Genomic DNA, 17,096 nt, shown 5'->3' with positions numbered 1-17,096 from the left:
TTGTTGTTGTATACCCCACCCATTTGGCTGGGTTTCCCTAGCTACTCTGGGCAGTTTCCAGCACATATAAAAACATAATAAAACATCAAATATTAAAAACTTTCCTAAGTGAAATCTCTTTGCTGTAAAATTTTAAGAAAGCAGTAATTCACTCTAGAATATTTGATTGCACTAGTTAGAAAAGTGTTTTTCTGTTCACAGAGTTATTTTTGGATCTTCTTAAATGCAAACATATTTTAACCATTTTAAAGCATCCCAAATAATCACATTATGGCAGGAGATCACAGCAACTGAAAGGAGTATCTTAACATTGTTCCTAGAAGCAATTTGGTTTTAACTTGTTACAACTAAAGAGAAAATTGGCGTGACCTTGTCCATGCATTCAGTTAATGCATCACATTTACTTCTTGATTGCTTGTGAACTCTCAAAGGAATCATTTTTGTAAGAATTTTCAGAGCAATAGCTATGTTAAGTTTGTTGCAGCAAAAACAATGAAAAGTTATGTTGGTCCTTAAATACTAACAGATCTTATTATGGCACACATTTTCATTGACTAGAGTCCAGTTCATAAGATATACAATGTTTCATAGGAGTTTGTAAACAGTAAGGTCAGAGGGAAATAACCTGCAAAATGTACAAATACTGACAATTGAATGAGACCTAGAATTTATGTAAAATAACTACAGTGACTCTTTACAATAACAGTTACGAGTGATAAATCAACTTGGCGCTGCTGAGTTAACTTCTGTAGTTAGAAAGGGAAATATTGTCTTTATTTATACTCAAATCAAAAATCCTGGACAGTGGCTGCCAATCAGTGTTCTAGATGGACTGTTCTAGATGGACCAATAATCTGACACAATGGAAGGGTTGGCATCTGGGTTTGTTGCAAAGTCTGGTCCTTGTACACATGTCTCTGTTATTGAGGAATGGTAGCTGTTTTAGATGGGGTGTGTCTGGAAGCAATAAAAGGCCTACCACCCACAGTCTGAAAGAGAGAAGTATTGTAAATCCTTGATGATGTATTTGGCAACAAGATACTACCCAGACATTTCTGGGTCTGTCATTACTAAATTATTCACGGGTTTCAATCTGAACTCATAACTCTGCTTTATCACTTCATTGTGTGGGTGGGTTCTGTAGACTTAGGAAAGTCTGGTGTAAAACCTTAAACTGTGAGTAGAAACTTGTCTAATGCAAGTGTAAGCAATGTTATGCACTCTAGATGTTGTGAACTACAACTCCCATCAGCCCTGGCCACTGGCCTTGCTCTAGAGCTGTTGAAAGTTGTAGTCCAAAACTACATGCAAAACTAAAGTAGATGGGGTTGTATAGCAGGGCTTAGCTGTAGACAATAGATTTTGTGGTGAGTCCTAGGTGGAAGCTGGAAGCATATAGATATATGTAGGGGTCATTAGGTTTCCAATATAAGATTGTGTCAATATGTTCTATGATTCTATGTCCATTATGTAATTGTAGTGACAAGAACATACACCTTCTACATGGACTAGTCTAGGCTCAACTTGATGTTGGGGTGGAAGTTACCAAAGTTCTGGTAGAACTTCTCAAACCAGCAATGGTAGCTATTCCTTCCAATTCCCTAGAAATTCCATTCTATTTCCCTCACTGCTAATCTGGCTGCTGGCATATAATATGTCTCTTTGTGTCCCTGGTCACTTCTTTCTTTGTCACTATGGTTCCAACATAGTGTTTTTATGCAGCTTTATACACCGTTTTTAACTCTTAAGGGTGCAACCCCTCCACCTCCATTTCCCACCAAGGTCATTTGAGAAATGCTCATCAGAAAAATCCAGCTGGAACAGGATTTCTAACAGGTAGAGTTTGGTCAGCATGCTTTGCTGTAGTTTGGTACTGCTCACAACAAATAGGCTGTAACTGTACCTCCATCTATTTGATATGTATGAGGGCTTTGAATATTTTATAATGGTTATGGTTGTATTCACTTCAAGCAACAGCTTCAAAAAGCGCACACATACAGCTGAATTAAAATCCCAGTAAATTCTTTGTTGTCCAAATCAGCATGGAATAATAATTTGGATTTTTAAACTCGCTGCTTTGAAGGCTTCTCCAGTAGGTAATATTCTAGGTGTCTTCTTATAAGGATTTTAAAACTATTATTTAACATCTACTCCTGGTCTGATTCTTCAGACAGATAATGAGTGTTTTAATCTTCATGTGAAGAACGAGAAGCAGAATTGTAAAGATGCTACAGAGAAAGGCGCTGGGGAACACATTTGTGAGCCGCCACAAATTCTCAGGGAAGCGTGGGCATAAATTCAGCACACATCAGATCTTAATAGAACATAATATACTCCAGAAAGCGAAGAGATAATGTATCCTGATGTATTCAGTATTTGACTTTGATGTAAGCTTAAGCATTATTCCATATGTTTTATTCTAGCACGAAATTAATCCTGGCTGGATACCATTGCACATTAATTATCAACTATGACTAAGTCCGACTGGCTTGTTTTCATAAGGTTATGTATGAGATATCTGCAGTGAGACAGCAAGGTTTTAAGAATATCATTAAGAACAGTTAATATTGGCCTTTCTGAAGCACTTAGTAAGATTTGCATGTGCTTCAGTTATTCTTCCCCATGTTTAAAATGACATGAGGTGTTTGAGCAGGTTTACAATATTAAAGCAGAAAACTATATAATATACTTACATCCTAGTGTTAATACTATGTCTACTCATCCATGGACTCTAGATGCAATTAAGAGTTTGGGGTGCAATCCAGTCACAGCTAAATACTTCTAAGTCCCATGGATTTCTGTGGGAGAGTTAAGCAGGTGCAGAACTCTCACTTACTGGGCAGGACACATCCAGGTTTAAGCACTTTTAAGAGGCATTGAAGTTAGCACACTCTTGTATGTTCCTGGCAGGACACCAAGGAAGGGGCGGAGGATGCCGGCTAGGGGTGTAGCCACAACTGGTACACACCGGGACAAGCTGTACATGGGGAAGGGGAAGTTGGGGACTTAGGGGGTACTTACGGAACATCGGAGGACGTTGAAGGGACAGCTGATAGTTCACGGGAGCCAGGGGAAGGGGACACATCACCAGAACCAGAGATGCCCCCCATATCTGTGGAAAGGGCAGGCTTCTAAGGCATTGGGAACTATGGGAAGTGCACTCCAGGAGACTGAGGCAGGCAAGGGAAGACAGCCCAGCTCACTAGTGGACCAGGTGGAGATCATGGGACTTATTAAATCTGAAAGGAGGTTGTGTTCACTCAGCTGGATTAAACTCAGGGCAGGTGAGGATCACATGCTTTTGTCAAGTGGAGAGACACAGCTGCTCAGTTGCAGTAAGCTCAGGTGCATCAATCAAGACTGGGAAGGATAGAAGGGAAGCAAGGCAGAGACGCTGTTTGTTCAACTTTCTCTGTTGATGGACCACAGCTTGGGTGCTTTGGGAATGCCCCTAGATTGCGACTTTGGGACTGATCCCAGGTGCTTCAATCCCCCCTGGATCTTCTGCAGAGGCTGGGACCTGACCTTATGGATTGACTTCAGACCTTGCTCGTTGTATTGGACCTAGACTGGTATTTGACCATTTGGACCATCTGACCACTCTGTAATGTTACCCTTGGGACTATGTGCACCATCAGGACTGACCTCCGGGTATGCTGAGGTTCAGGACACAAACTATATTAAATGGGATTTATTCCTAGTTAACTATGCATATGCTTGAACCCTTAAGAAAGCTTACAGTTGGGTGGATCATGCTTAAGAAGCAGAGAAAAACACACTTACTTAATTCTCCTATTGACCTTTTGAGCTGATTGTTATATATTTTATAGGGATTAACTTGATCAGCCTTTGTCTGTCTGGTGCCCTCCAGATGTTTCCCATAATGGAAATTGCAGTCCAAAATTTCTGGTGGATACCAGGTTGGCAAAGGTTGCACTAGATGCTAGTCTATGCTCACCTGAACTGAGGTTCCCCATCCAGTGCGAGTGCAGCGGGATTGTAGCAGTTTTACATCATTCAGAGAAAAGTGAATGATACAAAAGGAGAAAAATATGGAAGTAGGTGGGGACATGTTCCCCCAGTTTTCAAACACAGTGATTTTATACATTTAATTGAAACTTGGCATTTAACAGTTCTGACTACCTTTATTTAAGTGAACTTTGAGACCCCTGATATTCTCTGCTGTTATCTTTAGGTACTGTATGTTATCCTACTCATACCTTTCAGAAGCATGTTAAAAGTAGCCAATTAGGCACACAGAGACAACTGTTCCTTCTGAAGTCATAGCTGAATTCTGGGTACCAGACTTCTTCCTCGAAGAATGGAAAGATTAAATAACTTCAAACATCTTACGTGCTGCATTTTTCTGCCACATAACATCATGGAAATTGTGATGGTGGAATAATTGTCTCTATAGGACAGCATAGTAAGCAGATGTTCATACGCCCCAAAGGAACAAATGAACACAGCATGATGGTTGCTCCTCATTTCCAAATACTGGATTCTATTAATGAAGATAAATGTAAACTGCATTCTTCCCCAGTAATGCTTTTGCACGTTAAGCAATTGCAATTGCTATAGTTGTAACTGCAGGAAAACAGCAATTAACAACAATCATGCAGTTACTACAGAGACAATATCCTTCTGGTGTTTGAAGGATGTGATGCACACAGTTACCAATAGGACACAACATAATTTCTGCACAGAGAAGTGAATCATTCTATGAAAACAATTACAGTTTCCCATATTATGTGTTTCTTCAGAACAATAATACTAATCAAAGAATGAGACAATGCTATTTTGCAAACAAATAGCTAAGTGCTCTGGAAACACTAAGATTTTTTTCGGGAAGAATGAAGATCTCAAGTGGGGCCTGGCATAGCGGTATAGTGTATGAATTCAAAATTGTATTCTTCTATAGTGGTATGGTAATAGAAAGGTTTTATCTGCTGATATAGTGTGACTCCTAAAGTTTTAGGGTCTTACAGTCAGTGTTAATGCTGACAGATGCCTCCTTTGTAAAGTATTGATGTTTTCAAACAATATTTGTTCCTATGTGGTAGATCTGGATCTGTCTGTAGAGCCCTTACGGAAGAGAATAGCTATACTCTGAGCACTTCTTACCCTGCATTCTTCAGACATGTGATGCTTCAGTCCACTGTGAACTAACCATTCAAAGCTTTGAATTGTGTTTTCAGAATTGTTCTGAGACCAAGCCATAAGCTGGTTCTAATAAACAATAAAATGGAGTTCAAGATTATTATTAATTGCTTGGAAAGCATAAGGATCTGCATGTTCTCAAGACCCTGCATTGGAAACCTACAGTGAAACACATATTTAATAACAACATCTCTTCACAGAATAGCTAGCTGCTTACAAAAATGCAAGAAATCCCTTAATTCACCCACACCAGCCTGATGCCAACCCCCTTTTGCCTTGGGTCCAGTAATCATTTAACTACATTTGGCTTGGCAGTCCTAGGAATGAGTTCATAATTCTTAAGTGTTGGTGCTAAGCTGCTGCAAGCCTTCTAGAACAGGCAGAGGAAGAAAACACCTTTGGGGGAAAGGCAGTGGTAGAGCATCTGCTTGCATGCAAAAGATCACAGGTTCAATCCCTGGCATCTGCAGGCAGGACTGGGAGAGATTTCCTATCTGAAATTCTGGAGAGTCACTGTCAGTGCAGAATTTGCTGAGCTAGATGGACACCAGTGGGTCTGACTCATTTGAGATGGGCTTTTCAGATCTTAGCCATCTCAGAAAGGGATATAGCCAACCTCTTCTCAAGTACCTTCAGAGAAGTTCTCTAATGTTGTAGCATCCCAAGCTTTACTTAGATGTCCTATTGATTTTAGGATCAGAGTCAATCACAAAATAAATCATCATCATCATCACCACCACCACCACTTGGGAAATGGATCTATACAGACTTAAAGTACAAGCAGAGGTTCCATTCACCCACACCAGTGTTTCAGATCACATGTGATTATTCAACAGGAGCAATTAATATTTCCATACCATCATTTCTAGTTTCAAGGTCCAAAGATGCTGCTTTCATATCTGTTTTGTTAGCTGTAGCAGACTCCTGTAGATTAAAGTGGAAACAATGGGGAAAGCAGGTTTAGATCCAAATACCCTGATGAACATCCTGTCTTGATTTCAGGCATAATGATGAAGTAAATATTACCTTGATTAAAGAGCTTTTTTTAAAAAAAATGCAAATGAACTATGAATGTTTGGACTTGAATGAAATTTGGCAGACTACTTGGCAAACAGAGGGATTTGATTTCATTGAGCCATGTCATTTCCAGCAAAATGTCACCGGGGAAGAAGAAAATTCAGCCCAGGTCTTACCACTTAACTACATTTGAGTTACTTCATTGCTTCTTCTAATATATTCAGCCAGGAAAATACCTTTATTTATTTATTTATTTATTATTTTGGCCAGGCCAATAATCAGATCACCATATATATTATGCTGTTCTTTGAGATTCCTGACTTTGCCAGTTACTAATGGGAGAACTTGAATGATGTGCCCATTTCACTGCAACACTGAAACCTGTAAATCCTAACCTATTTGATCGCACAGAAAGGGTGTAAAGAATTTATTTGTTCCCGTCACTGGAGGGAAAAGTATCTGTAGGCAGGAGAGTTCCATACAGACATTGGGGCTCCTGTACACATAATGATAATTAGAGGATGGAACTGGTATTCTACTGGGCCAATAGGAGAAGTGGGCCCTCCATGCCTTTCTTTCCAGCACTTGGGCCTTTCCTCAGGCTGCCTCCACCCAACTCTCTAGACCACACTCCTCATCCTGGGCCAGCCATCCTCAAATACTCTTGCCAGGCTGCAATGTGCCTTTAAACTGTGGTAATGCTTTTTGCTTCCCTAGGTGGAGAGAAATGAGGGTGGGAGTAAGTAAACGCCTTTTGTGGCTGGGATATAGCCAATGGTACAAAGGTAAAAGTCGCACCCATTGATCTGCCCTCTTTTGCCTCTGGCCCCAGCAGATTTCTCATAAGGAATGCAGCCCTCAGGTTGAAAAAGGTTGCCACCCTTGCTTAAGATAGTAAGGCCACTGCAGAAATCACCAGTTCCTAAGCCCTGCCTGTGCATGCCAGCCAGGGCAGGAGGGAATGGGGAGAAGATTCTGCTCTAAGCTTATACCCGTGACCTCTAATATTTGCAAATTAACTGTGTCAGCTTCAGATGGAGCTTCTGATTGGTAGTTCTTGATTAAATAAATAGCCACATATTGTCAATTTCCATAAATTATTGTCCCCTTCCAGAGAAGCAGCTTCTGTAATAGAGGTTTGGAGGCCCATTTTCTGAGAGTTGCTTCAGTGCCATTGGGGTAACATTTAAATGATCCAGCCCCATGGATGTTGATCTTTCCCGTGCAGTTGGAAACCGCTCTCCTGATTCTCATCAGCAGGACCCCAGTCTACACAGCTGGAACATTTAAATGTTACTGCATCAACATATTTGATTTTCCCCCCACCTTCATTTTAGGAAACAGCTGCTACTGCACAGCAACATTACCGTCTACTAAATTCTTACATTTCCCACTGTCTTTTTTTGGAGCTTAAACTAAAAGGACTGGATATTATCAGTTACTTCTCCTGCTTTTAGAGGCTTTAATTCAAAGTTTCCTATTTTGCTACTCTTTGCTGTTCATTAAGGCGGGTGGGGAGGGTGGGGGGAGAGAGCGCTGGCATTTTTTAGCCAAGAGCCTGATAAGTTCAAAAGAACCCGAAGCCTTTGAAAAGACAGCAGCAAGAACATCTGAACAACAGGTAAAAGAACTGTTTCTCTAGGGAATCGGAGATAATGCACAGGGCTTTCTGTGGATCTTGTCTTTAATTTAGGCTCATATGAATTCACACCTTTTTTAAAAAAAAAAGCCAGTGGAAAAAGGAGACTAAACTCTCCTAATATTATTTATTTCAGGATTGCTGGGCTAACTTGGTTTTAATGTCAAAATAGTCATAGTCCGTCTATCACAGATTCATGACTTTGGATGTTCTAAATATGTTTTATTTGTAATTATTTTATGATTGAATGTCCATTAGTCGCCCTGGGCAGCATGCAAATATAGAATGAATGAACAAAGAAGTACAACCTTTCATCAGTGCAGTAACTTCTGCTTTTGTCCAACAGCAACTTATTGAAAATATAGGGTTGCATTCAATGTAGCACTAAAGCTACACAAATCGTTCCGTCAGTGCAAGGATTTCTCCTTGTGCAATGCAACATTATTCCTCTCCTCCCTCTGCGCATGCTCTAAATCTCTTCTGGAGCTACCCCAACCCTCTGGATCAGATTTCGAGGTGGTGGGGGTACATGAACAACAAGTAAAAGAACTGACTGTTTCTCTAGGGAATCGGGGAAGAGGGGGCGAGTCTTGTTGCAGTCGTGTTATTCCTTACTAGCACAATTATTTAGTTGAATACCACTCACAAAAAGGCCAACTTGTGCAAGGCACTTCCACAGGCTGTAAAACTGCACATAGCTGGTGAAAATTCCAGTTGGGATGTTTCAAATATCTACTGCCAGCTGAATGTGCAAATTACTGTGAATTTCACTGACAACATTCCTCTATAATGTCTAAATCTGTTTTCACCAATGGTGCATGTTGAACAGGGTTCATAGCAAGTATGAAACTGAGATGCCAATTCTAAAGTCACACAGGAAAAGGTTCCACTGAAATCCAAGGAAGTGTTTAGGATTAAGGAAGAAGAAAAGCTATATACAACTCTATTGCTTCCTTCTGTTAATCACAGCATGCAACAGAGCTAAGGAATAAAGACGGCAGACAGCAGGATGAACCATCTTGGATTTATGCCTCTTGAACAATTCCAGAGGTCTTCTTCCTTTTGAAAATACTTAGCTAGAGATAAATAGGCTCCTGAAGAAATACAGTTGCCTCAATACAAATGGCTCATTTCTCAGATGTTAAGCCTGCCTGATTGCAACAGAACTGACTTCCAGCTGATGTATTTGTGTCTGAATTTAAGATTATAACCTTTGCAATGCTTTTAATCATTCTGCAGCGAGTGTGCATATATGCTATATAGGATGGACCAAGAAGCCTATTTGAAACTTAATTTTCTAGTCAATCCCACTGAACTTTTCCTTCAGGGAGACTAGAATTACATAAATTGCACTTTCTTTGAATTGCTTCAATATATGAATTACACCACCGTATGGTGTCCCTGGGCCAGATTCAATTCTTTGCATTCAAACTGTGACTAAAGCATGTTACCTTATACAAAAAACATGAACTGGAGAGGGTGAATTTTATGGGAGACATTAATCTATGCCAAAGCTGTTAGTCAGTCATGGTAGGTGGCATTAAATTTGCATGTTATGCCCATTGTGTGTAGCTCCAGTGGTCATTCTCTCTAGAAAGGAAAATAATTGTACAAAGAGAGAGAGATTCAGTTTTTTTAATCAATTTCCTTATATGTCTCAAAGTATACACAACTCAAATATACTATCATCTCCCTTTAGCTCATTCCTTCTTGGATATGCCCAGTAAGGTGCATCTCAATCATTCCCTCCCTTTCATAAATACAAATAAGAAACAAACAGGCCCAGCTTGGCACATTTTGCCATCTGAGGCAGAGGAGCAAATCACTACCCCACCAGTCAGCTGTATTGTACCCAAGGCTGACCAAGTTATTTTTGGCACCTGAAGCAGAACGTATAACAAATGCCTCTGCCTGGGAGGAAAAGCGCAATCATATTAAATTTAATAACTTACAATTTGCAGCTTTTTCATGACATCCACAACTAGCTGCCTGAGATTACCACCTCACTCTGCCTAATGGTAGGGCTGGCCCTGGAAAATAATGCCTTTAAAAAGTCCAGAAGGTTAATCAGAGCAAAATAAAAATCCCTGGAGCTAAATAGACAAGGAATTTCATGTTTGAAAACCTATAATAAACACCTGTCACAGACCTGCTTCTCTCAGGAAAGAAGAGGTTTGGCAGAGGGGTATGTAGGCTAGCAAGAAAATTCTCTAAGCCTAAATCTGGACATCTTGCCCATGTGTTTCCATATTGCCAACTCAAGTTGCATTATACATAGAGGTTATGAAGTCCAGCCAGCTATTCTGAGATGTAGATTTGAGCTATTTATGCTTGTATCACATTTCTTGGATATAGCTGTCAAATCCTGTCTTGACAGCTTGCAAATATTTAATGAGCAAGAACACAACTCTCTCTCTTTTAAAAAAATGCTTGAGTTTATGTTTTCTCTTCCAAATACATCCTACTTTTCCTTTGCTACTGTTCTGTTATGCCCTTGTTTTATTAAAGGCTCTGACCCCCATAAAGAGCTTACTGGAGCCACAGTGGATGTTGTTTCACTGCTTGGCAAACCAATCACAAATATTTTCAAATACTGTGTTCCTATATTTTTAATCTAGGCAACATTATCAGCACTTAAGCCAAGAATAAATGCCTGGATATTCAGAAAGTGCCAGGGACTCCCTAAAACTATACCAAGATGTTTAAGGGAGGGGAGAAATATTTTGCAGAAAAACCATGGCTATTCATTTGTTGTCCAGCAGAGGGTGACCTAAGTATGCTATAAAGCCAAAACACCAGTCTTCTGCTTTTATCTGTGTATTCTTCTATACTGTCTAATAAGATGTCCCTGCAGCTTACAATAATTCTGAAAATAGACAGAGAGTCATATTTTCTCTAATTATCTTTGCTAGTTACAAAACACAATGAAGGGAATAAATCTTAATTAAAATATTTAAAATGTTCCATGGAAAATATGAAAAGTGTGTTCACCGTGTCAGCAACAATGAGTTTTGTGGCACCTTAAAGACCAACCAATGTATTGCGACATAAGCTTTAATGGGCTAGAGGTGGCCTCTAGTTCATCAAAGTCAGTCAATAGGTTTGCTTCATTTTTATAATTTTGAGTTTTGTTATCTGTTGTTTTATTGTAAACTGCTTTGAGTACACTCTGGTGTAGAAAAGCACAATAGAAATGTTTAAAGAAATGATTAAATAGATATTGATGATTGTTATGCCACAGGCCAGATCCTGATCTCCCCCATCCCCTGTGGGCCAATTCTGACACCTGATGTCACAATGAAATCAGGTGACCCATATATGCCTGCATGGTATGAAACAAAGTCCTGTGGGCAAAAGCACAGGCTCCTGGCAAGCCTTAGTGATCAGCTGATCACTGGCGCTTGCAAAGCTCAACACACAGGGCTTTGCAAACTCATGGGCCAAATGGGGAGAGCCTAGAGGGCCTCCATCATTATATAGAATGAAATGATACTAAAAGAAAAAATCCCCACATCATCATTAGCACCATCATCATTATTCATTTCATTTTTATACCACTTTACATTTTTAAGAAAAAACCTCAAAGCGGTTTGCAACAAGTTAAAACATCAACTAAAACCATCCAGAATAAAACACTACAGAAAGTCAGATACAAAGAATACATTCAAAGCAACATAATTAACAGGAAACTAAAATATTATCTTAAAGAATTTAAAATAAAACAAATAAATATAAATTTTAAAAACAAACCCAATACATTACTCAGTCGCACATCACCTAATAAGATACTTCATCAGTTTTCCACAATGTATGATCTGATTGCTATGTTACATTCATGCAGAATTTTTACACGGAATTGGCATATGATGTATAGTGCAATTTTTAGGAACTATACTTGGAAGTAATAATAATAATAATAATAATAATAATAATAATAATAATAATAATAATAATAATAATAATAATTTATATCCCTCCCTCCCCAGCCGAAGCCGGGCTCAGAGCGGCTAACCTCAAATGTATAACACATTAACATAAAATCAGACAATGAATTAAAATACATCCTCAAATCAAATCAGGATCAGAATAGAATCCAATCAGATGGCAACCCGCAGATTAGGGTTGGGGACCTTAAATGCTCACCAGGCCCAATTGTTTGTGCTGAACTTATATGGGCCTGTGAGAAAAATTGGGAGGCCACTTTCATGCAAGTTCTTATGAAAGGGGAGAGGGAGTCAGACTGAACCCCGACCAAAGGCCTGGCAGAACAGCTCCATCTTGCAGGCCCTGCGGAAAGATGTCAAGTCCCGCAGGGCCCTAGTTTCTTGTACAGAAGTAAATCCACTAGGCTTGGATTCTAAGTTTGTGTCAGTGGAACTCCTCTGATGGGATGTTCCCCCTGGCCAAAGGGGAATGGGAAGATGATTTTTACTCATTCTTCCTACAACCCCCAGCAGTATTTTAAAATCTGGTCTAGGCAGTTGAAGAAGAACCCTCTAGAACAGTGGGGAAGGCAATGCAGGAGGAGAGCTTAGGGGAACAAGTGAAAATTGCCTCCATCCTTTCAGCTAATGAGAGCCTACACTGGACCAGAGTCTCTTCTGTGACCAGAAAGCAACCTATTGTTTGCAGAAAGGCCATTCAGGATGCAAGGCACTGAATTCACTCCTTGGTAAGTGCATTTAGATTTGCAGTCTCAATTCCTCACTGCCCTGCATAGCCATTTTTACCAATACAAAGCAAATGCAATGTGGAGGCAAAATGCTAATCTGTTATCCTTGGCTTACTTGGGCACAATTAAATACCGTATTTTTCGCTCTATAACACGCACCTGACCATAACACACACGTAGTTTTTAGAGGAGGAAAATCCGTAGGCATGCCACCCGTAGGCATTCCCTCCATAACACGCACAGACATTTCCCCTTACTTTTTAGGAGGAAAAAAGTGAGTGTTATGGTGCAAAAAAATACAGTATATAAGATTGCCGAACAATGGTAAATGATGCCAACTGGTTTGCATTCACCACAGATACTTCAGAAAACTCTCAGCACAATTTTAAAAGGCAATATTAGAATGAGATCCTGGCAACACCAGCATATTGTCATGCTAACTACCACCAGCATAATTATTTATATCTTAATGGCTTCCAGAATTTGTTCACATACAGGGGTGCCAACCTGAAGAAAAAGTATTGGGGGAGGGGGAGGTAAGCCCCGCCCCACATAACAGATCACATGAAGCAGTACACACACACCATTTGAATGGCAATGCCCATCAACTTGGGTGGGGGCTCAGCTATCTTATGGGGGAGCTGAAGACCCCTCAGCCCCTAGGAGTTGGCTCCTATGTTCATATACCACACTGGAAATATCCCTGGACTATTTGAATAACTGGAGGCAAAGTTCCAAAGCCTTATTTGGGCATTTACAAAGTCTCTCCATGGAGGTGACACCAGTTGAGGGTGGAGGTGCACGTCATCACCACTTCCAATGTTTCTGATTAATAGAAGGGCTACAATACTGACAGATGGTTTGGTGGAAAGTATAAATACAATTTAAATAATTTAAAAAAGTGTCTGTGGTTGTAATTAGGCCTGAATAGTGCAGTTCTGTAAACAAACCCTGATCTGAAATATTATGGTTGCCATTTTGCAACCTGCCAACCTTCTCATGAATCTATTCATGAATTATTCCACAGAAATGAGCATTATGCATTCTTGTGATTTCTGTATTCTCATATCATTTAGTGCCAAATCATTTGTATGCTCACAATAATCTAAATCTTTCACCAAACCATCTTTAGTCTGATTTCTGTGCCAAATCAAAGTGGCACAAGAACAACTGTTTATATATATATCCCATAATACTCTACAAATAACTGGAGTCTTTAACTGGAGTGAGCAACTGACAATGTTTTGGAAGGCTATGAGTCAGGAAGGTAAATAGGATCTTTGTCATCTGTCCCCAAGAGACCTGTAGCAAGAAACTCCTGACTCACCCAAATACTGTGAGTCAGGAAGGTAAATAGGATCTTTGTCATTTGTCCCCAATAGAACGGTAACAAGAAACTCCTGACTCACCCAAATACAATAAAGCCCCATTGCACTTAGTGACTATACTAAATAATGACACTAGACAGCAGAGCAAAAGCAACCAACAAATGGAGTTCCAATTGCCAGCTGCTGCTTGGGGCTTGAAAAATCAAGCAGAATGCTACCTATGAGTTTCACACTACTATCCCATTGCAGTTTCCCCCCCTTACAAGTCATAATGACGTATCATTCCATGGAATCTTTCCATAGGAAAATAGGAGGTTGTCTAGCAAGTCGTCTAGTTCTGTACTACATTGGCTGGCAGCAGCTCTCCAAAGGTAGGCAGGAGACCTTCCTAGCCCTAACTGGAGATCCTGATGATTGATCTTGGGATCTTCTGGTACGCAGATCAGCTGCTCTGCCATTGAGCTACAGCCTTTCCCCCTTTTGAATGCACAGTTTCCCTTTCTTCAAAGGCACAGAAGAGCTCATAATCCAAGCACAGTTACTTTTTTCTAAATCCCATTTGCTTCCAAAAGCTATGTAAACATCTCTGGGAAGGACTGTAGTTCCCATGTCTGAGCCATCCAAGCCACTCTATATTGAAAAGTATAAGAATGCTACAGGCTGAAAGAAAAGTCAGAAAGATTTCTGAAAACACTCCAGCTGAAACCTATTTTTAAACATAAAGGAACAGCAAAGGGGGGAGTAGGGTGACTTTTTCCTACAATTTGCCGAAGTGCCACTTAAAGCTGTCCAAGGAGACGCCAAAGATATAGGATGCGATGCTGCCTAGAGAGATTGCATGATCTTGAGGAGTAGTGACGGTATTGACATTGTGTTTTCACTGTCGCTGCACTGACAGCACAGACTGTATCAAAAAGTTTTAAAAGCAAAATAGAGGTTAGATCCATTATCGATACTCTAAATTAAAAGAATAAATGAATCACCCAACTGTAGTTAATAGGCAATTAACATAATTCTGGACCGGTGTAGCTGAAAGATAATGAAAAAGCTGATTGCAAATGAACCAGGAGTAATGTGGGAGGTTGTAATCGTCCCATAACTCTGAATGAGAATCCTGCTTCCCCTCTTAATTCTGGATGCTTTGATTGGCGAGGGCCTTTATTGTGCCATGAAACTCACCTGTCAGAGAAGAGGACGTGGAAGGGGCCTTTATGTCTCAGAGGATGGAGCAGAGAGGGAAAGCTCCACATTTTGGAGACTGTTGTTGAAGAGAATGAGAAACGAAAGAGAAGAATAAGAACTAGCTGGTGAAAGGGTCAGTGAGGTGACTGCAGGACCCACAACTCTTTCTATAGGCACAATAGCAACACAGGGTAGAAATACGCCAGTCCAAGGGGTCTGGGTGACCTCACATAATGTCCTATTCACACAGGAGAACTTGCTTTTGAGTAAGCATGCATTGGCTTGGGCACCTGGCAGGAATGTGTAAGCGGCTGCTAGTGTCATCTACTGTGACTGGTAGTGGGTCTCAGGCAGATAACTTTCACATCACCTTCATACACCCAAACTGACCCCCCCAAACCTGGAGATGCTAGGAAGTGAACTTGGGAGTTTCTGTGTGTGCAAAACAACATGGGTTCTACTATTAAGCTACACGGTAGGTAAAAATGAAGACAAAGATCCTGAAAAAGCCACATTTGCTGTTGCCATGAGAGAGGCTAGATGCTGTTGTTGCTTCTCAGAGCCTTCATAGTAACCCTTGCTGAGGAACCTGGATGCAGCCTTTAACTGCAGCTGCAGCACAGCGTGCTTCGGCTTGCCTGCTCAAACAGCTGATGGGCAGTCACCAATACATGGCCAGCAGATGCAGTGTTGTGTGCACTTTCAGTATTTATTCTGGGAGAAAACAATTTTATAGTAGAAGCAGTGGTCCATTATAGCAGAAGCAGTGGTCCATTCATGGCAGGGAAATGAATGTCAACTATAGCAAACACTCTGAGAGGTTAAAAGCCTTCACTCTCTCTATTTGACCTCTCAGGTCAAATAGCACACCTCTCAGTTGAGTGGTGATTTTCAAGGCAAAGAGGCTAGGAGGTGATTAGAAAGTAAGCTAAGGGGACCCGCTGATGACTTTTTTGCCAGGCAGAAGAGGGGTTATAATCTAGAGATGACCCTGATGAAGCCACTGTTGGGACATGTTACCAAAAAGCAGGGACTAGGTGCTGGAACTGGGTGGCTTATAGCCAACCTGGATGATTTTATCTCCATGCTCTTACAATAGTCTGAGCCCTACATGAGCACTTAGATTCATTTAATATAATGCCACTGTTTAAAATGGTTTTCATTTAATGCTGTAAGTGACAAAGATCAAAGGGATAATAATGTCCTTTTTTTTCTTTGCAGAAGACTCCTCTATCCAGATTTAAAAACAGATAAGCATGTCTTTACCTGTTCACCAAGGGTGAAATGATTCTATTATAATATTTGCACAAAATGGCAAACAAATTGCAGTCCTGGAAAAAGCTAGCATGTTTGCTGGAGAATCTGCCTCTCTCTCTCTCTTTTAATGGACTCACTGAAAAATGTTCATTTATTGAAAATGACATGTCATCACCCCAAGTTCCACTCTGACCAAGCTAAACTGAATTACCACAGATTTTATGGAGGTGTTTAATGAATGTCTAAATCTGGATTTCAGATATTGCACTTCATATGTCGTTCTCTAAACTGCCTCACCATATTGCTTGATGCATAGTTAAAACACTATAAAATGACTAAGCATGGATTAACAGAACTGTATACTGCCTAATTGTTAATAAAGCATGTAAGCAGTTATTATCATGACTGCAATTGTTTCTTGGGTTGCTGTTCTATTTTCAACAGGAACAGATTCAAGCCTTCTTCCCTTCCTACTCCTTCCCTTCCCCATCCCAAGTCACGTTTACACAAACTAGGGACATCAAGATAATTTGTTTATACAGATATAGCATCAAGCAGAAAGTCAATGGAGTGACCTCCAGATGTAGTTGAACTACAAATCCCATCAGCCCCAGCCACTGTGGCCAATGGTCAAGGACGATGAGGCTTGAGTCCAACAACGTCTAGAAGGCACCACATTAGCTACCCCTGTTATAAAGAATACCACCATCCAACTCCATAGCCTACCTATGTACAGTAATAAAATGGCCTCCAAAAAGTGGCACATTCTAGAGAATGACAGGTGCTCCTGTGTCCTGATCAAATGAACATGACTTTAGTGTGCTACCTGAATGCTAGGCAC

The 17,096-nt window shown here is 40.3% G+C and overlaps 2 long non-coding RNA genes across 2 annotated transcripts; one reads left to right on the top strand and one right to left on the bottom strand.

Moving 5' to 3' along the window:
* Positions 1-655: 655 nt before the first annotated feature.
* Positions 656-11,580, bottom strand: LOC308583473. The gene is made up of 6 exons (XR_014006240.1): positions 9,769-11,580; positions 9,268-9,406; positions 6,018-6,084; positions 4,221-5,229; positions 2,694-2,798; positions 656-989 (listed from the first exon to the last, which is right to left on the bottom strand). It is a non-coding gene; the product is annotated as an uncharacterized lncRNA (long non-coding RNA).
* Positions 11,581-13,898: 2,318 nt separating this feature from the next.
* LOC308583475 lies at positions 13,899-16,671 on the top strand. The gene is made up of 2 exons (XR_014006242.1): positions 13,899-14,187; positions 16,220-16,671. It is a non-coding gene; the product is annotated as an uncharacterized lncRNA (long non-coding RNA).
* Positions 16,672-17,096: the final 425 nt, after the last annotated feature.

This window comes from Podarcis bocagei, assembly GCF_964188305.1.
Source record: "Podarcis bocagei genome assembly, chromosome: 3".
Taxonomy (NCBI): Eukaryota; Metazoa; Chordata; class Lepidosauria; order Squamata; family Lacertidae; genus Podarcis; species Podarcis bocagei.
Note: the sequence above shows the minus strand (reverse complement) of the source record. Positions and strands in the feature narration are given on the sequence as shown.